The sequence below is a fragment of the Sapajus apella genome, unplaced genomic scaffold (genome assembly GCF_009761245.1).
Source record: "Sapajus apella isolate SASKATOON/1434 unplaced genomic scaffold, GSC_monkey_1.0 scaffold21, whole genome shotgun sequence".
Lineage (NCBI taxonomy): Eukaryota > Metazoa > Chordata > Mammalia > Primates > Cebidae > Sapajus > Sapajus apella.
The window spans coordinates 8,818,853-8,835,723 of NW_022436961.1; the positions used below are offsets into that span (position 1 = coordinate 8,818,853).

The following is a 16,871-nucleotide window of genomic DNA, read 5'->3' on the forward strand; positions in this document are numbered from 1 at the left end:
ATGTTATCTCTCTAAGATCAGTTTTCTCTCACTATAAAAGAAAGGAGTTGTACTAGATCGTCTGTAAGAGGCCATGCAGCTCCCAAATGGTGTGCTTCTTACCATGCCAAAGCCTTCACTAATTTATTTGAAAAACATGGAGAGCATAGAGTGTGCCAAGTACCGTATAAGGCACTGTAAATACAATCATTAGGTAGCCCTGTGTCAGGGAAGTGAGAATCCTCTGGAGAGCTCACTCTAGTAGAATTACAACATTGATTTATGTTTGCATGCTGCTTACATATATTTAACCCACCTTTTCTATGTAACTTCCCTGTGTCTCACACTACCCATCCCATAACAACATGCATTTCATTTTTTTGTTTGTTTGTTTGAGACAGAGTCTCACACTGTCGCCTGGGCTGGAGTGCAGTGGTGCAGTCTCAGCTCACTGCAACCCCTGCCTCCTGGGCTCAAGTGATTCTCCTGCCTCAGCCTTCTGAGTAGCTGGAATTACAGGCACCCACCACCAAGCCCAGCTAATTTTCATATTTTTTAGTAGAGACAGGGTTTCACTATAACAACATGCATTTCTTCTCTTCTTCCCTACCACCATCAATGAGTCCATTTTCAATCTGCCCAGATTTCAGGCCTCCTCAGCTTTCTCTTCCATGCGTAAAAACATAGATAGAGGTAGAGTTAATAAGAAATTGAGTAAATACCTGATTTCCTCATAGGGCTTAAGGGAATCTTCTGCTTGAATGTATATGTATACATATTTATATGTATACGTATATATATATGAATTTATAAATATAGATATAGATACATATTTTCTTTCTTCTGAGACAGGGTCTCACTCTGCTGCCCAGGCTGGAGTGCAGTGGTGTGATCATAGCTTACTACAGGCTTGATTTCCTGGGCTTAAGTGATCCTCCCACCTCAATCACCTGAGTAGCTAGGACTGCATGTGCACATCACCACACCTGGCTAATTTTTAAATTTTTTTGTAGAAATGAGGGTCTTGCTGTGTTGCCCAAACTAATCTCAAACTCCTGGGTTTAAGCAATCCTCCAGTGGCCTTTCAAAGTGCTAGGATTACAGGCATGAGCCACAGCAACTAGTTGAATTTTATTTCTTTTTATTTTTATAGTGTTTAAAGAAGTATGGAGATAACAGATGTATTAGGCTGGGAGAAGACAAGCTAGGGAAAAGTAACGGACAATGGACATACTGATGAAGGGGATGTTTTGGTGTGATGGATATGCCCATTCAAGGTCTTCAGCCTACCCCAATTTTTTTTCAGCCTATCACAGTTTTGAGCTGTTTTTGTCTGAGTGATCAATTGGGATAGAGTTGTCAGCTGGTTTAGAGCTCTATTAATGCCTTGGTATTTGTATAGTTTGTTATTCCTTCATGGACCATTCCTCCACTTAGCTTCCTGGACACATACTCTCCTGGCTCTTCTCCCTCCTTCTCCCTCCTTCTCCGTTCTTTAGCAGTCTCCTTTGCTAGGTTCTCCTCTCCTCTCGGAGGGTCTCACGTCTTAGAATTTACTGATAATCCTGAATTCACCTCCCACCACCCTTCCTAAACTTCATATTTGTATATCAAACTACATACTTAACCTCACTAGCTGGGTGCTTAAAAGGCATCTCAAATTAGTATATCGAAAGCTCAGCCTCTGATGTCCCACATACTCATCCTTCACTAGTCTTTCCCATATTGGTTATTATCTGTCTCTTCATTCTAATTATTTGTGCCCCAAATCTGCACATCATTCTTGCTTCTTTATTTTTTCCCTTTACCTAGCACACCAAATCTATCAGTAAATCTTGTTGTCTCTACCTTCAAATTATACCCTGGACATAATATACTCCTTCCTCCACCTCTACCACCCTAACCCAAACCACCCATATTTGAACCATAGACCAGAGCAATAGTCTTCTAAGTAGTTTGTCTGTCTAGAAGCTATTTTTCTTATTACAGCCACAGTAACCTTTTAGAAATCTACCTCTTTTTCTTGTCTTATTTATTAATTTATTTTCTTCTGAAATGAAGTCTTACTCTGTTGCCCAGGCTGGAGTGCAGTGATACAATCTTGACTAACTGCAGCCTCCACCTTCCAGGTTCATGCAATTCTCCTGCCTCAGCCTCCTGAGTAGCCGGGATTGCAGGCACACACCACCACACCCGGCTAATTTTTGTACTTCTAGTAGAGACGGGATTTCTCCATGTTGGCCAAGCTGGTCTCAAACTCCTGACCTCAGGTGATCAGCTCACCTCAGCCTCCCAAAGTGCTAGGATTATAGGTGTGAGCTGCTCTTGGCCTAAATATTTAACATTTAATAGACTGTGAAACCTCTTATTTGAAATCCAACACTTTTCCAAAATATGAACTCCCTACCATAGCCTTCAAGGCAATTCATAATCTTGCCCCTGTGCACCTTTTCTATGACATCATGTGATTCTTGCTGGCTTGCTTCATTGACATTACTGGTCCTTTTACTATTCTTCATGGTATACATCATTCCATTGTGATTTTGCATGACAACTTGCAGGCTATAGTCCACACTCATTTACTCAAACACCAGTTTAGGTGTTGTGAAGGTATTTTGTAGATGTGATTAACACTACAATCAATTGGCTTTAAGTAAGGGGTATTAGCCCTGATAATCTGTGTGGGCCTGATTCAATCAGATGAAAGGGTTTAAGGGCAGAGCTGAGGCTTCTTTCTGTAAGAAGAGGAAATTCCACTTGTAAACTGCAGTCAGCTCCTGCCAGAGAGTTTCCTGATGGTTTTCCTTGCAGATTCTAGAATTGCCTAGCCAGGACCTACAATCAATGGAGCAAACCAATTCTTGGAATAAATCAACTTATTTCTCTCTATATCCATATATAGACATACATATATATATATATATATATATATACACATATACATATGTATGTATATATATGTGTTTGTGTGTAATATATACATATATGTGTGTGTGTCTGTGTATGAAATGTGAATAAGAGAGGGAGATTGATTTCTTGCAAGGAATTGGCTCACCATTGTACACACATAGAAAGAGAAAACAATATGTAAATAGAACATTGTACATATGTTTTATACATATATAATTATACATAAAACATATGTATCATATTGCTGTGTTTCTCATAGAACTCTGATTGATGCACCCGTACACATCACTTTTCTCTTGGGGTTTTGCTTTTGCTGTTTCCTGTGTCTGGAATGCTTTCTTCCAAATATTTGCATGGCTCATGCCCTTATATGATTCAGGTCTTTGATCAATCGGCACCTCCTCAGAAGGGTCTTCCTTAATCTCCTTGTTAAAAGTGACCCAAGTGACTCTGCATAAATCATATTTTCTTCCCCTCACTGCTTTATTTTTTAACATTTGCCACTATCTGAAACGACATACTTCTTTATGTACTTGGTTATTGTCTCTCCTATTCCCTATGTCTAAGCTCCATGGCAGAGGCTTTTCATTTGTCTTATTCACTGCTGTATCCCCAACGTGTAGAGCAGTGCCAAGTCCAGGAATGCACAGCATACATTTGTTGAATAGTGAGAAAATGGGGCACTGTATTTATTTATTGGAGTTTAGAGGGTGGTCCTCAAAGGGAGAAAATAGCTGAAAAAAGAGAATAAAAACCAAAAAGCTTTCTACTTCTGGCAGTTTTTCAATCTTAGCATTTCTTCTTTCTAAAAATAATTAAAAAAAAAAAACCTGGACTTATTCTCAGCACTTCTCTTTCCCATGTTATTCTATATCTGCCAATTTTCTTTTATTTATCAAAACTTTACTTAGAGCCTAGTATGTGCTCGGAATAACTAGACAAGCCAAAAACAATCAATCATAAGGGAGAATTTCTCAAATGAAGGACTTGTAAAGCTAAGATGTGATAAAGTCAACTAAGCAAAGAGTAGTGGAAAATGAACAGGGTAGAGAAAAATGCGTGCAGAGTGGCCTGGAAACCAGAAAGAACATACTGTTTGAGGAAGTAAAAGAAGATCAGCTTGGCTGTGCACAATGGCTCGTGCCTGAAACCCCAGCATTTCGGGAGGCCAAGGCAGATGGATCATATGGTTAGGAGTTCAAGACCAGCCAGTTCGAGATCAGCCTGGCCAACACGGTGAAAACAGCTCTCTACTAAACATACAAAAAACAGCCAGGTGTGGTGGCGCGTGCCTGTAATCCCAGCCTGGGCAATGGAGAAAGACTCCCATCATGGGAGAAGAAAAAAGGAAATCAGGTTGACTAAACTATTAATTTCGAGAGAATGTATGTGGGTGCATTAAGAGGGTAGGTGAATCTGGAGAGGTGTTAGAGCATGAAGCTCCTTTCAGCTTAGTTATGTTGTACTGGACAGAGTATAGAAAGTTAGCACCAAGACAAAAGTATGCCAGATTGCAGAGTCATTTATTATGCCGGCGACCACAGAGGACTCACGTCTCTCCAACCTGTGGTGTCGAAAGGAGGGTGCCAAGACTTTTTATACCCGAAAAACCACCTTGGGAGTGGGGGTGAGGAGCGGGGATGGGGATGAAAAGGTTTCAGACATTCCAAGGGCCAGGGGATTCTGTAATTCACCTCCTGGGCGGAGACGAGGGTGGGGGTCTCCAGACATTCCAAGGGCCAGGGGACTTTTGTCATTCTGTTTGTTACTTCAGTGGTTTACAGAAGTCAATATAAGCATTTGTTTACCCATTATTTGGGTAGTGATAGAAGCCACAGATCTTAGTTACTTATTACAAGTCACAGGAGCCAGGATGGAATTAGCCTGGGCTGCTTATTTTGGTTATTACTGGTAAGCAAAGGCTAGCAATTCTGGCACAATATCACAGTTATGAGTTTTTAGTTTTGTCTGTGGAAGATAAGAAGATAACGGAAGTGCTAGGTAAGAAACTAATGTCACTTTTGTGATTCAGTAAAACACTTTCAATACAAGAGCAGAAAGACCAGTGTCACATGGAGTTTTTGCATTTACTGCTGCTTCTCCTTAAACCTCTAAAACTTACTAGTTTCATTGAAAACTTTGTTCCATGCATTTTAACCTCAGATAAATAAAAACAAACAAACTAACCCTCCATAACCACCAATAACCAACAGAAATAAAGACAGCAAGCAGACTGATTTCATCCAGCTAGATTCAACATGTACAAAATTTATTCTGGTTGGAGATGTGAATAGGGTTTGAAATTAGAATACTTCAGACCCTAGCTCTGCCTTGTGTTGGCAGAATTGCTTAACTTTCTGAAGTCTCCTACAGCTCATGTGTTAAATGAAGCTACCAAGAATACCTTATTCACAGGATAATTGTGTGAATTAATGTATGGTGAGTTACCGGGTGAAATATAAAACTCTGGTTATAGTCATCTTTGCCTCATGAGTTCACAGGTATTTGACGTCAAATAACCACCTTATCATTAGAAGCTACTGCTGTGGGATGGGTGGAGTGGATTTAATGTGATCACATATGGAATCCTACAGAACTCTGAAGATGGAGGGTCCGAGCAGGAAGAGTGCTACTGCCGAAAGAGGATAAAATCCCACCCATCACCACAGGAGGCACGGATTATGCTGATTCTATAGACGGAATGTTACTGTCATGAGAAACACAGAAAAGACACTGTTAATTCATGTTATGGGGGAGAGAGATATAACACTCCATGGCCATTTCTAGTATTGAAGATTATATTAAAGAAAGTAACTATTTTCTTTTTTTTAAATTTTCAATTTTATTTATTAATTTTTTTAAGAGCATCTTTTTTTTTAATTTATTTTACTTTAGGCTCTGGGGTACATGTGCAGGTCATGCAGGGTTGCTGCATAGGTGCATACTATATCTGGCATTTCTCCCCATGTTATCCCTCCCCACCCTTCCCCCCCCCCCCTCCCCGCAGTCCCTTCCCTAGCCCCCTACAACTGCCTCCAGTGTGTGATGCTCCTCTCCCTGAGTCCACGTGTTCTCATTGTTCAGCACTCGCCTATGAGTGAGAACATGCAGTGTTTGGTTTTCTGTTCTTGTGTCAGTAACTATTTTCATTCAAATCAACTGAAAAAGAAAGCTTGGAACTTGAGAAATTCATGGGAGCCAATGCATAAAACTCACTGGGAGAGATTTTGATACAAGAAACTGACTCACTGGTACAGAGGTAATAAGAAAGGCCTGCAGATGAGAATTCCCTTTGTAACCCTGATTGAGTGGCTATGGGCGTGCTGGTAACAAGGATCTGCAGAGTGACGTAAAACAAACATTTTTTCTTTTCTCTCTCTTTTTCTTTTGTTTATTTTTAAAATTTTTTTATTATTATACTTTGAGTTCTGGGGTACATGTACAGAATGTGCAGGTTTGTTACTTAGGTATACACGTGCCGTGGTGGTTTGCTGCATCCATCACCCCATCATCTACACTAGGTATTTCTGTTAATGCTATCCCTTCCCTGGCTCCTCAACCCCCGACAGGCCCTGGTGTGTGATGTTCCCCTCCCTGTGTCCATGTGCTCTCGTTGTTCAACTCCCACTTATGAGTGAGAACATGCGGTGTTTGGTTTCCTGTTATGGTGTTAGTTTGCTGAGAATGAAGATCAGCATTATTTTTACTTTTTATTTTTCTTTCTATATACCATTTTTTCAGTGAGATTATTATTTATTATTCCAAAAAATGATCAACTTTATGCAACTATACAGTAAAGAATCCCTCCAGAAGGAGGAGCTAGAGATAATTTGGGGCTTAAGAAAATGTACATTTTTAAGAAGGTAGCAGTTACACGGGCGTATACATATAGAAAAATTAACCAAGCCACACATTTAAGATTTGTATCTTTGACATTAACTGAGAATAATGTAAAAACAAGATCACTCTCTCTAGGAATTAAATATGCAGGTGGTTAGTTTGTCTTGTTACAACATACCTATTATAGTCAAAATTCTGGCGCTCAGGTAAGTTAAACCAAGTAAAATAGTTCTCCCCGCCAACACCCGTGTTAGCATTACAGGGTTCTTCCTGTAGAAGCCTATTTCTGCTTGCATATGCAACAGATTGCTCCATAAACATGAGAAAAAGCCCTGAGAAAGCCACAAGAGTCATTTCTTTCCATTGGCCCCTCCCCAGGCTTTCAGCATTTATAAAGAGTTGAAAGCAGTCTGTTTTAGCATCTCATAAAGCCCCCTACTTTTACCAAGGACCAGCTTTCGACTTTTTCGATGATCATGGCTCTTATTAGAGTATGCACACTTGTGCTTGCAGCTAAGTTGTTACTATACACACCTTCAAATGCCAGACAGTACAGGCAGCCTCTAGGATCCTTGAGTCTTAGTGCAAAGTCCTTCACACTCTATTGGTAGGTGGCCCTCCTTCCTAGAAATTCTTTCTCTTCAGCTCTGCTGAGCCTTGCTCAAGGCCAGGGCATTAAGTGGTGTGTGCTAATGATATATTGGATGTAGGGTGTAAATGAGAAGGAAGAATGGCAAAGAAAATGAACTAAGTTCCAAAATAGTGACTTTAATTGCTTTTGCCTGTCAAAATAGAGTCATGTAAAAGGACAGCTAGGGCAGAAATGTACAAAGCACTAATGTGTTACTGAGACCAACCCAGAAGCTGCTGATAGTGGAATCTTTCATAATTTGAATGATTTTAGATTCTTCTATAAACTCTTCAAATTATAACTTTACATTGCCTAAGTGTTTCTTGGTGTTTTATCATGATGACTGCTAGCATTTACATTGTACTTATAACACCAATAGGTGTCTGTAGGTAGTTACAGAATGATACATAAATTCTAATATATAAACTAATTAGAGAAAACCCCTCTGTTTCAACCAGATATAGAGAAGGAATAAAAATATACAGTAAATGTGTCAAATTTAATATACTTGGCAAGAGAAGGCATAAATATGATATAATACCAATGCTAATAATGGAGTGCTTGAAAAAAAAATGTAATGCCCCTTCCTGTGGCTGTTAATGAGCTTTTCAGGAATTATCTGGTGGCAGATGTAGAAGTCACTGCAGAGGAAACGTATGCGGTGTAGTTGAATTCAGATGTAAGGTTCTGAGTCTCTTTCTGCCAAGCAGCCTCCAAGTGGTCTTGAAGCAGTGAATTTTGACTGACATCAGGGCTTTTCTTAGCCTTGCTGTTGGCTAGGCAACTGAATTTTAAAATGTCACCAGTTCCTTAACTCTCAGTGTCCTCATCTCTGAAATGGATTCAATACTTGCTGTTGTTAAGGGTTGTATGAAAATGTATTTGTCTTTATATTTTGAACTCCTTGAGGATGAGTATTTTGTTCTATGCATGTTTGCATCCTTGTAGGCCAGTGCAGTGACTGTCACATGGTAAGTAATTTTAAAATGGTGAACCAAGAAAATTATTTAATGCTTAAATTTTATTAAATGAGTTACTCATTCAGTTAATTAGCCATTTTTTCAGAGGCAAAGGAATTAGGATAATAGGATACTTAAGCCACTGCGATTTAGCAAAATAATTGATGGGGATATAAGGTTGATTAGAAAGCTGTCCCCATGGAAGCTATACTAGTCAGTCTTGAGGGAGAGCTGGAGCACTCTGAAGAGCACGGTCATTCTGTCAGTCTCTCAGGAGATCCTGCTCTTCCTGACTCTGGACAGAGCAGGAACTTGGCCAGTCCTGATACAGCTTGGATATTCATACTCACTCAAATCTCATGTTGAAATGTAATCCCCAGTGTTGGAGGTGGGGCCTGGTGGGAGCTGTTTGGGTCACAGAGGTGATTACCTCATGCCTTGGCAATGTCCTTGTGGTAGTGAGTATGTTTTGTTTCTGCTGAAATGGTCATATAGTTATTGCCCTTGATTCTGTTAATGTGATGTATCATGTTCATTGATTTGTGGATGTTGAACCATCCTTTTATCTCTGAGATGAATTATAATTGATCATGATAATTTTTAAATTTGTTGCTGAGTTCAGTTTGCTAGCATTTTGCTGAGAATTTCTACATCTATGATCATCAGAGCTATTGGCCTAGAGTTTTCCTTTAGTGTAGTGTTATTATGGGGTTTTGGAATCAGGTTAATTCCAGACACACGGAATAGTTTGGAAGTATTCCTTAAAACTTTTACGAGTCTGAGAGCAATTGGTGTTAGTTCTTTAACTGTTAGGAGAATTCAGCAGTGAAGATATTAGGTGCTGGGCTTTTTGCTGGATGAGAGAGCTTTTATTACTTCAATCTCATTACTTATTATTGGTCTGGTCAGGGTTTCCATTCTTCATGACTGAATCTTGGTAGACTGTATGTATCCAGGAATTTATCCATTTTCACTAGATTTTGAAGTTTGTTAGCAAACAGTTGATCCTAATAGTCTCATACGAATCTCGGATGATCCTTTGAATTTCTATAGTATCAGTTGTATTGTCTGTTTTTTCATCTCACATTTTATTTATTTGAATGTTTTCTTTTGCTCTTAGTCTAGCTAAAGATGTATCAATTTCGTTTATCTTTTCAATACATCGACTCTTCGTTTTGTTGTTTTTGTAGTTTTTAAAATATCTATTTTGTTTATTTTTGTTCTGACCTTTGTTATTTTTTTCTTCTGTTAATTTGAAGTTTACCTTGTTCTTGCTTATTAATTCCTTGAAGTATAACGTTAGGTTTTTTATTTGAGATCTTTCTCTGTTTGAGATGTAGGCGGTTATTGCTATAAAATTCTCTCTTATGACTGCTTTTGCTGTATCCCATAGGATTTGGTATGTTGTGTTTCCATTTTCATTTGTCTCAAGATATTGTTAAAATTTTTTAAAAGTCTTCATTGTCCATTTGTTGTTCAGGAGCATGTTATTTAATTTTCATGTGTTTGTGTTATTTCTAATTTTCCTTCTGTTATTGATTTCTAGTTTTATTTATTGTGGTCAGAAAAGATATTTGATATGATTTTAATGTTTTAAAATGTGTTAAGATTTGTTTTGTGACCTAATTTATGGTCTATCCTGGAGAATGTCCCATGTGCTGATGAAAAGAATGTATATTCTACAGTTTTTGAGCCTTAACAAGAAGTTTATGTCAAGTTTTGTCATTTCGCTACTTTTTCAAAGAGCCAACTGAATTCTCTCTACTACTGTTTAAAGAAAAGGAGCATTTTTCAGTATTTGATGAATATCCTCCCACTTCCCTAAGGTTAGAAAATAAAAATGTCAGAGCTTTTCATTCTATCCACAAAACGAAATGTCTTTCATTCGATATAATTATACCCTTTTCTGCCTGGCTTTGACCTTTGCCTCTCTGTCATTCTCATCTTGGACCCTGAAAAATAAAATATACAGGAAAACAAAAATGGCATAGATAGCACTTAATGTGGCATAACTTAGTGTGTGGGAAAACAATTCTACATAGTCCTAAGCCTGTTTTATTTATTTTTTAGGGAGGTAGCAGAGTAATTACATTTAGAAATCTATGAAGAGATAAAGAAAAGGGAAATGATAGAGGAAGAATATTCCTAGAAGGATAATAAATTAATTGTCATATATTTCTCAAAAGTTTCTTAAGATTTTCCAAAAACTGCAATCTCTAACCAAACTCACAAGATGATAAAAAGAAGTAAAAATTCCAAAAAGACCCTTCATTTATTGATTTATTATTCATATGTATCAGGTTCCTACACTGGATTGCTGTGTCCTGGGCATTGTCAATAGGATGCTGAAGAAGAAAAAAATCTCTAAAGTCTTCAAACTTCATACTAATAGGGGAGGATTTGAGGAATAACAACAATGAAAACAAAGAGAAGAATTTCTTGTCCTAGGTATTAATCACCGGGCCAAACGATTGATTTTATACATACATATATCTGCCTATATCTGAAATGTAGCATATTACACTACCTTGTTTCATCTTCACACAAAACTGTTTAATCAGCATTCTTATTACTCATATTTTGAAGATAAAGAAACATACTACTGATTTAAGTTGACTGACATAATCACCCAATAAATTAAAGAAACAGCTTAATATACTTTAGCCTCACTTTTCTTATTCAAAATCTTTTCCCCTATAGTGTGATAAAAATTCTGAGAAAAAGAGAATGCAACAAAAATTTAAAGTCATTTTAAAAAATAAAAGGGAACAAAAAGCCAAAAAAGACAGATAATAGCAAATGAAAACACAATTTCATTTTTATTTTTTTTCACAAAAACGACATGGTCTTACTCATGCTTTTTCTTTTTTCCTAATTATGTCCCCCATTTGTATACCCAGAAAGTGACTTTTGAAAATTATATCTAACATTTCATTTAAGCTAAACAAATAGGAGAACACATACAAGAAAGTCAACTGTTGGAATGGCTGCAGAACACATTTATGAGACGGAGGAACAAAAGAGCACATTTCTAAACATGTGCCTTCTTACCATCCTTGGCAACCCATTTGTCTTCACTGAAAGCACTTAGAGGAGTTTCCTAGGTATGGATTTAATAATGTAAGGAGGTAAAACAGAAATATCCTTTGCAAAATAAGCAGAAAATATATTTCCCTTGAAAAAACGGTTCATTCTGGATCAGGCCGGTGAGAGAGCTTCCTATCTCCAATGCTTCTGACAAGCCAATTTCCTCTGAAGTCAACACAGCTTGTTCAAGTCTCATCTGTACTCATTTTCAAAAGACCTAGGCTGGAGACAAACTTCTAGACGAAGAATCATGTTTGCTGAATCATCTCTCTTCTTTGGTCACTAGTTGGCTAGCAGGTCTAAATACGGTAGCACTATAAATTCTAAATAATATCTCCCAGTGTCTAAACCTCACAGAAGTCATAAGCAAGAGAGAATTCCAGAAGAGTTTAAAAATCACTCTGTGAGTGATGCTGACAAGGACATGGGGAGCTGAGAGAGTATATCAGCTATCAGTGGCGTGCAAGATGGTTTGAGCAACGTTTGCATTTGGCCAACCAAAACATGAAAAAACTTGCTTTCTTATTAATTTCCTGGAAGCAGACAGGCTTCACAGCCAAGATAGTATGCCTGGGTGACCACAGAATCAATTTTATTTATTGACTGGTAGGATAACAGTATTTTAGAGGAGCTAGAAGAACTCCTGGTGACCATATGGTTTCTTCGTTTTTCTTAAGTTATCAAATTCCTTCTTGATTTTTTTTAACTTTTCGTAAATACTAATTGAGCACCTATCTTGTTGGAAGCACTGTTAGATATTTAAGATGTAAAAACAAGGAAAAGTAGGCAGAGAAGCCCTCCATCATGAAGCTTATATTCCAGCAAATATACATGGTTAATAAGTAAGAGCCAAAAAGTAAAATGTAGAAAATTAAAATGAGTAATGGGTAAAGAAAAAAAAAAGGGGGGTATAGGTTAAGAGGAATAGGACCAGGTGGAGCAGGCGATGCATTGAATTTTAAATAAAGTGGTCAAGGCAGGCTGTGTTGATAAAAATGAAATGTTAGCAAAGACTTTAAAGAGGTAGGGAAGTTAGTCCTTTTATACGTGAGCATAGGAGAGTATCCAAGGCCATAGCAAGACCCCGAGGCTGGAGCAAGTCCAGCTTCCTGAAAGAACAGCCAGGAGGCGACCGTGGCGGGGGCTGGATGATGGAGACAGGAAGTGGAAGAAGAAGCCAATGGGGCGGTACCCCAGCCCACCTGCAACACAGATCGCTGGGATGTTTTATGTCACGGTATTGATTTTAGCTTTGATTCTGAGTTAGATGAGGGAACGACTGGAGAGCTGTGAGCAAGGAAATGACATAATTTGACTTAAGTTTTACGAGTACGTGTCTGGCTGCTGTGTGGATAATAGACTGATGGGATTAAAGATAAAAGCAGAGACCAGAGGTTCTTCATATAATCCATGTCAGGGATTATAGAGGCAGCCTCCAAGGAGAGGGTGAGATGTAATATAATTCCAAATGGATTTTGAAGGTATAGCCAACGTAATATACAGAAAAAAATTGATGTGGGTTGTGAGAAAAAGCAGAATCAGAAGGACTGGTCAGATTTCATGTCTGAGCGATTAGATGCATGGTGTTACATCAGCAGAGACACAGTAGGCTATGAATGCAGCAGATATGGGATAAAGATCAAAGTTCTGAATTGGGGTTGATGAGCTGTTAGGCATCTATGTGGAGATGTCAACAACAGTTTTGTTTTCTTTTTTTTTCCCAAAAAAATCTATGGAAACTCAGTAAGTAAAAATATAAATGAGACACTATGAAGAGAGGTCAGTGGAGAAACTCTCTCCGCTCATGGTCACCTCTCTCCTTCTGTGAGTCTAGCAGTAGCTATGTGCCACCCAGAAACTTCATAACAGATCTACAAAACCAATGGTTTGCCTCACTAATCTCATTTATAAATATGGAAGCTTGGGTTCCCATTGTTCTAAAGTAGTTTTCAGGCACTCACATATTCAAGCAGTGACAAATTAGGACTTAAACTCTGGCCTCTGTCCTCTCAATCTATGGTTCTCCCAGTACCTATCAACAGTTTTACTTTGTGTTCTTGGAACTTTCTTGTTTCCAGACTGGTTTTTTTGGATCAGCTGAATTTCAAAAACCCTTTTTAAGTTCTACTAGAGCACTGCTAAACTTTAATTTGTTCAAGTAAAAGCCTAAAAAATAGAAATCTAAACTAACAATAAAAAAGAAATCAAAGAACAAAGACATATCAAAGAATAAACATACAGCCATTGTTGTCATCATTTCTTCTAAACCAGGAAAAATCAATAGGAAGAAATCGGAAAGGATTTAATCTCACAATGAAAGGTAGTCGTTAGTAAAGCACAGTTGGCAATTTGACACTGGTTCTCATACACACCTATCTATACTTGTGTGTTTGTATGCGCTTTGTTTTTTGTTAATTTTGTTTATTTTTTGCAGGTCATAAAAATTTCAGCACAGATAATTTTACCTGTAGGGTTTTCTAAGTCATGGACTTTTACTGAGTGGCATGTGAAAAAAATAACATTGCCAGAAAACATCTCGCTCTAGTCATAGATCTTCTTCTCATTGTAGCCATCCAGTTTCTTCTGGTGGATCCAGTTTATTTCCACTTTGCAGAGGAAGCCACTCTTCTGAAGTGAGAATACCTGCTCTGGAGAAAAGACATATTCTCCATTCCTCCACAAACTCAAAAGGGCACATTGCCATCATGCTTCAGACTCTAAAAGGTCTCCCAATCTTTAATACTCAGTAGTCATGGCTATCTCTTACTATTAGTTTCAATTCAATTCAGTTGGGTTCAGAATGACTCAATTACCTTGCTTGTGTGACACTATATACAATACCATGAGTTCAAACATATATGCCTTCTAGAAAGACACTTTCAATTACAGTAAGCCACATCAAATGCTAAAAGCTGTCAGAGAAGTGTATATAGAGTGTTTTGGAAGAACAGAAAAAAACACAACTCATTCTGTGCTGTATGGGGGCAATGGGATATATAATATCAGGGAAGGTTATGGAGAGGAAGGTGTGGTTGAGTTGGAGCTTGAAAGATCAATCAGAGTTTCCAAGACAGAAACATGAATCAGGATAAACCAAATGCATGAGCAAAGGTGAAGAGATATAAAATGGCACATGAGAGAGAAAGGAGTGATCTGGTTTGTTGGGAAGTGACTGGAAAGGAGGCTGTCCTGATTGTGAAGTTTTGTCCATGTCTTGAAAAACAATTTGAACTTAATCCTCAAGGACCGATTCTTAAGCAAGAGAGGGATACAAGTATTTCATCAACAACATTTACCGGGTTAGAAAATGGCCTGCTGGATTTGACAAGGAGAAAAACTAAAGGCTAGAAGAATAGTTAGAAGACTGTTAAAATTGCATGGGCAGAGGATAGTATGGTTGTGAGCTAAGCAGTATGAATCAAAGAAAGGTAAAAATCAACACGTGATCTTCTCACCAACTCGAAGCCACTGTAAAGGTCCAATAATCCCATCCTTCTGGCACAATCTCCATTCATTTGAAAATAGCAGTATTAATTTTGGTAAAGCAAAGCATCCTAGTAAAATGTAAAATATAGATAACTACCTCAGGCTGCATCCTAGAATCGCTGTGACGGGTAGTAAAATCCATCCTCAGCCAGCTGCTAAGTCAGACTCCATAGACATTCTTAACAGCAATAATAAAAATAATATAGCCCCCTAGAAAGTTAGAAATGTATTGGAACACAGATTTTTATTAGCACCACAAACTTTTCATCAGGTTTCCCATATTTGATTTGTCTGAGTAGTGATGTGCTATGTCAATAAGCAGAGAGCATCACAGGTGAGCAAGTGAGTCTGGGCTTTGCGTTTCACCCTGAGGTTTCCTGGCAGAGATCTTCATATTTATCCAGAATAGAATGGCTTTTGTCTTGAAATCTGCTTTGACTTACTTGGTTTTTTTTCTAGATATTTGAGCTATAAATGCCAGAAATCTAATCTTAATATCAGATTCATTTATATTTTCTCATTTTGTCTACAAGCATGTGATGTTATACACTACCAGAGTTACATGTCAAATCAAAGGCAGATCTAGGAATGGCAGCAGCTGTCCTGCCTCCGAATCTAGTGCTTTTCTTTTTTGTTACCCTTTGCTGTCTTTTCAAGGAATTCCTCTGAAGAATTTCCTTCATTTGAATACTTCAACTATCATGGCATGAACCATTCAATGAATTCATGTGAATTCAATTCACAATTAGTTCCTGATGTGCTAATTCCATTTTCTATTTTCCCATTCTTCACCCAATACTGTCTCCTGCAATTTCTTGCTTTAACTTAGTTAAGCTTTCTTCACTTAGCATCATGTTTTTCTTGACTTTTTCCTCCAACTTCTTAGTATTTTATTTTGTTTGATTTTGCATCAAGGAGACCTGCTTTCTTTTTAAGCCCAGAAGCAAATTCATTGTATTATGTTTACTACTTTATAAGCAAATAACCAAAGAAAGCCTTTCTGTATTCTGTGAATTCAACAAGTTAAGCCCTTATGGGGCAATCCTCCTCCAGCCCTGTTATTACACAAAGGTTTTATGTCACAACATCCATGCTCCGCTCCTCTCTTCTGCAGATTTCTGGTAATCAGAGGTTTCAGACCTAATAAGAAAATCTGAACAATTCCACTTTCACTTTCCCTGTAACTTGAGAATAGGTCCTATTAATTTATTCAGCAAATAAGCTGAGTGCCTATGTGTTAGACACTCTTCTAAATTAACAGGATTAATAGCTGGCTGAAATAGATATAAAGTTTATTTGCTAGTGAGTGAAATAAGAATGAAACAACGAATGCCACAAATAAGTATAAATTGAGAAAAGCGATGTGGAAAAAATCAACGTGCATAGTAGAATAATTAAGTTAGTATGCCATACAGGATATGGGACAGAGAGGAGAGGTGGAGAAAAAGGTTTGTGAGATAGTAATGTAGAAACAGAGATCAAAGGCACGATGCTGGTGGATCATGGGGAAGTAAGTGGGAGCACTGCAGGCCAACGGAACGCTGTGTCCCTGACCAGGGCATAATCTGGTTGTATTTGAAAACTTTAAGGCCGATGTGGCTAGAATCTGTCAAGCCAGGGAAAATGGAACAAGATGAGACTGAAGAAACAGGCAGGATTTAGATCATACAAGGCCTTGGACAACAGAGTGAGACCTTGGGATTTTATCCCAAGTGCAATAGAAAGTCTGCTAAGGGCTTTAAGCAAAAGAATAACTAGAGTATTCTTTTGTTTTAGAAAAATTCTAAATTCCTCTTGGAGAACAGATGAAGGAATGAGAGAGTTAGGTGGAATGGCGAGTTGACCACATAGGAAGCGATTCTCTGAGTTCTTTTCAGAGTTATTGGTGGCTCTGAAAAGGGAGACTCTGGTCCAGGGCTGCTTCTTTGCAAAATGCTAGAGACACAGTTTGAATTGTTGTTGGTACAAATAGTACTCAC

General features: G+C 38.0%; 1 long non-coding RNA gene across 1 annotated transcript in view; it reads right to left on the reverse strand.

Moving 5' to 3' along the window:
• LOC116558219 overlaps nucleotides 1-7,435 on the reverse strand; it is a 39,842-nt gene extending 32,407 nt beyond the window's left edge. Inside the window, exon 1 of the long non-coding RNA XR_004271905.1 lies at nucleotides 7,264-7,435. This is a non-coding gene — a long non-coding RNA (uncharacterized LOC116558219). The remainder of the gene's footprint in view (nucleotides 1-7,263) is intronic.
• Nucleotides 7,436-16,871: the final 9,436 nt, after the last annotated feature.